We start from the raw sequence: 6293 nt of genomic DNA, 5'->3' as shown, positions 1-6293 counted from the left end.
CTGGGGACAGGAAGGGATAGACAGGCGCTGTAGACTCCTGGGATCGAGGACCAAGGACCGAGACCCGGCTGTGTCGCCTTTGAGCTGTGTGACCTTGGGGAGGCACAGAGTCCCCCGGGCCTCTGCTGCTCTCGGGTTCCGGGGCTAAGGTAGCACTCAGCAGCCCTGAGCCCAGTACCTGGCACATAATATCTGCTCAGCAAACGCATTTAGTTACTCACTGGGGCAGATCCAGTTCTGGTGGGTCTGAAGCTTACAGAGTTTGAGGGACTCTGGTTAAGAAAAGAACACAAAGTTATAAATACAAAATAAGGCACATGCCTGGAAATGAGGGGCCTATTCTTCCTTAATTTAGATAGTCAAGCCAAATCCTTTTTCTTTTTTCCTTTTTTTTTTTTTTTTTTGTACCAGGAATCGAACTCAGTACCTCACACTTGCCAGGCAGGCACTGTGCCACTGATCTGTATCCCCAGCCCAAATACTTCTTTTTTTTTTTCTTTTTTCTAGTACCGGGGATCAAACTCATGACCACCTGCTTGCAAGGCAGGTGCTCATGCCGCTGAGCTAAATCCCCAGCCCAAATCCTTGGTTTTTTTTTGTTTTTTTTTTTTTTTTTTGAGAACTAGAATGAAAACTGGGTATGGTGAAGCACATCTGGAATCCCTGCACTTGAGAAGCTGAGGCAGGAGGATTGATTGCTGGGAGTTCAAGGTCAGCCTAGGTTCCAGAGCCAGACTGTCTCAAAAAACAAAATGTAGAAGAGTAAAAAACAAACAAGAGGGGCTGGGGATTTAGCTCAGCGGCATAAGCGCCTGCCTTGCAAGCAAGCAGTCATGAGTTCGATCCCTGGTACCGATAAAAACGAAAAAGACAAAAAAACAAAACAAAACAAAAAAAAACCAGAAAGGGAGACATACCCTGGAATCCCAGTTACTGATACAGAGGAATGAAACTTCCAACTTACTATGTCTGTGAGTTCATGTTCTCTAAAATTGGGGGGCTGGGGATTTAGCTCAGCGGCATAAGCGCCTGCCTCGAAAGCAGGCAGTCGTGAGTTCGATCCCCGGTACCGATAAAAAGGAAAATGACAAAAAATAAATAAATAAAATAAAATAAAATTGAAGAATTTTAGGAACAACAGAGATTAAGAGGAGAGTATATTTATTGAGAGAAAGAAAGCTTCTGTCTGAGAGAGACAGAAGGGGTCCTGCGTGGGTTGCCAAGAACTCTGTCTTTTCTAGGGAGTTTTAGAGAGCAAAATCATGGGTTCAAACTGGGGGAAGACGGAACTCACAAGGCAGATGGGCATAAGGTGGGACATAACTAGAGTTAGCCAATAAGATCAATAGTTCAGGTAAAACTGATTACATCAGGAATGAATGGGGGAGCGAGTCCCTTAGAAAGCAGGCATTCTTCAAGAGCAGGGACTCTTCCTAGGGCGTTCCCTAGTCCCTATGGTGACTCCTGACTTCTTCCTCAGAGTGATGGGGAACTATTTAGAACATCATTCTTAGGACATGGGTGCAGTAGTTTGGTCTTTTATCTTAAGGCCTGGCCCACAACAAGTGTCTGTCTCCCGGGCAGTTGCCAGGTATCTGGCCCCACGGAGGACCCAGCCTGTCTGACTGCCTAGAATACTTCTAACTCAGCTGCTTGCAACACTAAGGTGAAAATTAGGGAAATTTAACCACACGTGGTTGTGCATGCCTATAATCCCAGCACTCAGGAGGCAGAGGCAGGAAGATCCTTGCGGAGTTTGAGACCAGTCTGGGCTATAAAGTGAGTTCCAGGCCAGCCTGAACCAAATGGCTAGACCCTGTCTCAAAAAGAAAACAAACAAACAAAAAAAAAAACCAGAGAAACAGGTTCAAAAGAGCTAAGCATACAGCCTAGGATATTTGTGGTCAGCGGGAAGGGAGGAACCCTAGCATATCCAGGCCGTCACGCTGCCCTCCTCCAGCCCAGGGCCCACGGTAGGTCAGCCAGCACACAGCCTGACCCAGCTGACAGCCACCTGCTGGTCACAGGCCGGAGAGGCTGCATCTGGATCACAGTGTGTGTGCGGCCATCCGGTTGTCTATGGCCAACAGGCCTGTAATCCCAACTCATCAGGAGGCTGAGGCAGGAGAATCAAGTTCATATCCTGTCTAGGCTTCGGATTTAGTAAAATCTTATCTTAATGGGCTGGGGGTGGGGCTCAGAGTGAAGGCTTTGGGTTCAATCCCCAACGGGGAGAGAGGCAGAGCCAGTCAGCAGGTTGGGGTGTTAGGGTCCCAGTTAGCAGCGTCTTGGCCCTGGGACCCTTGTAAGAGAGGTTTCTCCGGCTGGGAAAGCAGACCCCTCTCCCTGCCCCGCTACCCAAAGCCACATTCCTCATCCATGTCCGAGTCCCGGAGGCTTCAGAGAGGTGGACCCGGGGAACCTGTGTTCCAGGGGCCAAAGGGACTTTCTGGGCGGCCGAGCAGAGCCAAGAACGTGCTCCCGAAGAGCTGGGGAAGAAGGAAGGGGACCATTACCCCCCTCCCTGGTGGCCTCCACAGAGTCAACCTCTGCCACCACCACCACCAAGGCGGGCCACCCTGTGGTAGCCCAGATCCCAGGAGGAGCCCGCAAGAGTGGACAATGCCTGGGTAGTGTGGGTCACTGTGGGCCGCTGGGAAGACAGAGCCACCGCCAGGGCCCAGTGGGGATGGGGGAGGAGGTTCCCAGAGAGAATGGAGGCATTCAGAGCCAGGAAGGAAGAGGAAAAGCCCTGTGGGGGGGGGGGGGCGGGCACTGCGTCTCTGCCACTGTCCCTCCAGCCAGGCCTGGCAGCCCGGGAAAGAGGGCGTGTGAGGGACAAAGACCTAGGGGACCTGAGGAGGGGGGCTGTAAAGAACCCAGCAGGGTGAAGTTGGCGGGTGGGAGTGGGTCACAGAGGACCCCGGACCGGGTTAGAGGGCAGCACCATGGGTGACAGGGGCCTGGCCTGCAGGCAGCAGAGGTAACGGCTGACAAGGAGTGGGACGGGGCTCTGGCTGATGGAGGTGACCTCTAAAGGTCACCAGGCTGGGGTCTGAAGGCAGTGGGCTGTGGAATGCCAGTCAATCATTGACAGCCATGCTGGGACAGGGGCGCCTACAGCCTCCATCCTGTGTGCACATGCTCCTGTGAGTGTGTGAGTGTGTGAGTGTGAGCACTGGAGTCTCCTCCCCTCTGCTTACCTCACCACCCAGCCCAGTGTCCCAGGGCTGGAAACAAAAACGGAGGAGAGGGGAGGGGATTTAGCTCAGCGGCATAAGCGCCTGCCTTGCAAGCAGGCAGTCGTGAGTTCGATCCCTGGTACCTGATGAGCAAAGTGGTCCTATGCCATATGCGGCCATACACACCCATAATGCCAGCTATTTGGGAGGCTGAGGCAGGAGGATGGCAAATCGGATGACAGCCTGCGTAGCTCAGCAAGACCTTGCCTTGGAGTCCACAGGGCTGTGGGCAGAGCTCAGTGGCAGAGAGCTGGCCTGGTGTGTTCCAGGCCTAGGTACAATCACAGCACCATTAAAAGAAAGAAAGGTGGCCTGGAATGAACACAGGTGGACTGGCCACCTGGAGGCCCAGCCTTGGCCCACCTTTGCCACAGTTTTTAGTATAAAAGGGATAGAGCCCAGTGGCCAGAGGCGCTGCCCCTGGGCCCACAACACTTCCCACATCCCCTCTGCCCTGGGCTTCACACTCACATCCCTGGAAGGCACCAGGCCGTGGGGTGTGGTCCGGCCTCTGTCCTTCACCCTTGCTTCCTGGCTGCTTGCCAGGGGTCTTCCCTGGTGGCCTGGGGCTCCCGCTGCCCACAGGCTGTGCTAATCCGAAGCACCTGCCTGGTCCTTTGTCAGATCACTGCTGCACTCCTGGCCATGAGCAAAGCTTTACTCTGCTGTCTGGGATATGGGAGAATTAAGACAGTGATCCCTTGTTTCTTTGCTTTTTAATATTTATTTGATTTTTTTTTTTTGATACCAGGGATCAAACTCACAACCTCACACTAGCCAGGCAGACGCTGTGCCTCTGAGCTGTATTCCCAGGCTGTTTGTTGTTTTCTGAGACAGGGTCTCATTACACATTTCAGGTTGGCCTCAAACTTGCAGCGATGCTCCTGCCTCAGCCTCCCAAGCACTGGGATGATGGTTGCACCCCCATGCCTTGGCTTTTGGTTTTAGAAAAGGCTGGGAAGCTTCCAGAAGCACACAGCAATGGCAGTCGTGGCGGGGGAGGGAGGGCATTACCCTGCCTGAACCCCCTGCGTGCGTCTTTTCTTCTATTACCCTATTACCCTTCTCATCCCATCATTCCTTGAGGTCTAGCAACACCTCTTCCAAAGCCTTGTCACGTCTACCCCTGCACCAGCTCCTCTGGCCTCTGTTTATTTCTCCTCAGGGTAAAGGACCAGGCTCTTGGCTCCTTGACCTTTTTCCTTTCCCACCACAGCCATTCAAGGCTGTAAACATGAATTGAAGCCCTCATTGCCTGCAGGGTCTCCTGGACCATACCCTTGTGGCTGTGTCTGGTCTTGTCCCTATTCTTTTGTGATTTTCAAAGATGATCCAGGTATTCTTACCCCAGGGCCTTTGCACTGGTTGTCAGCTAGGCCTGTTCACCAGGGCTTGGGTTTAGAGGGCTGATTCCTCTGATACTAGCTTTCAACAGGATTGGGGGGCACCATCTGACCCAAATGGGCTTTAGCTACAATGTCAGCTGGTCCTACTTCCCTTAACTCCTGTCTGCACAGGAAGTTGTTCTTTTGGTGCACACTTTTTTTTTTTTTTAGTGGTACTGGAGATCGAACTCACAACCTCGTACTTGCCAGGCAGGTGCTTATGCTGCTGAGCTAAATCCCCAGCCCCCAGGAAGTTATTCTTTTTACATTTTGCCTTTGTTTTTTTTTGTGGGTTTTTAAAATTGGGGGGGGGGGCTGGGGATTTAGCTCAGCGGCATAAGCGCCTGCCTTGCAAGCAGGCAGTCGCGAGTTCGATCTCCGGTACTGATAGAAGAAAAAGACAAAAAAATTTTTTTAAAAAAATTTTTTTGTCTTTTTTTGAGACAACGTCTCTCTATGCACTTCAGACTGGACTTGAGCTCACTTTTGTAGCCCAGGCTGGTCTCCAAACTCACAATGATCCTCCTGTCTCAGCCTCCCAAGTGCTGGGATCACAGGTGTGCACCACCACACCTGGCTAAAATTTTGCCTTTATTTTTAAAATGAAGATATATGCAGTAGTACAAGGTCTTTTTTCTTTTCTTTTCTTTCTTTCCAAGGGATTAAAACTTGAGTCACACATACTAGGAAATCACTCTACTACTGAGCTACATCTCCAGGTCTTCTTTTTAATTCTTTGTACTGGGAATCAAACTCATGACGAGATAGGCAGTTGTGCTGCTAAGCTAAACTCCCGACCCCCTTCAATTTTATTTTGAGACCAAGTCCTGCTAAATTGCCCAGGCTGTCTTTGAATTTTCAATGCTCCTGCCTCAGACTCCCTCGTAACTGTGATTACAGGCATGCACCACCATGCCCAGCTTACGCCTTGCTTCTTATACTTAAGGAAGATATTGTGAAGATTTTTCCAAGCTGGGACATTACAAGTCTCCCCCTTTGCTATCATTTTTTCCTCCATATTCCATTTTGGGAAGCTCCTTCAGTTAATGTAATTCATTTCCTACCATTGACATTTAGTCTTTTGTTTTGGTTTGTTGGGGGAGACGGTCTCACTAGGTAGCCTGGCTGGCTTGGAACTTGTGCTTCTCCTGTCTCAGTCTCCCAAGTGCTAGAACTGCAGAGGTGCACGAGAGCCCCTGCCTACCTTTTGTTTCTATTTGAAATAACTAAAACAGCCATGAATACCTCTGTCCGTCTCCAAACTTTGCACTTGTGTAGACAAACCTAGCAAGGGATCTGCCGGAAAGAGGCTCGGTACCTTTCCACTCTGCAAGCACCAGCTTAGCCTGCACAGTGGTGGGACAATGTGTTCTTAACTCAGCAGTGAGATAAATTTTTTTAGTGAAATTATTTTAGTTGTCTGTTTGCAACTTCTGTGTTTGTATCTTTCCTCTGGCCATCAGAAAAGACAGCCCATCCCAGGAGCGTTGCACACTGTCAACCTCAATAAATATTTGGTGAATATGGAACCCTCACTGTCTACCGTCCCCCCAGGTTTTGCTCTAACAGCTCTTATCTTTGCTCATCAAGCTCTTACCTCTGCACAAGCTGCTTTGTGTTTCTTGTCCCTGTGCTGTGAACATTAGGTCAGGCTGACCTCAGACTC

This window comes from Cavia porcellus, unplaced genomic scaffold (assembly GCF_034190915.1).
Source record: "Cavia porcellus strain 051 isolate PalLab524CR breed Dunkin Hartley unplaced genomic scaffold, mCavPor4.1 scaffold_6, whole genome shotgun sequence".
NCBI lineage: Eukaryota > Metazoa > Chordata > Mammalia > Rodentia > Caviidae > Cavia > Cavia porcellus.
Note: the sequence above shows the minus strand (reverse complement) of the source record.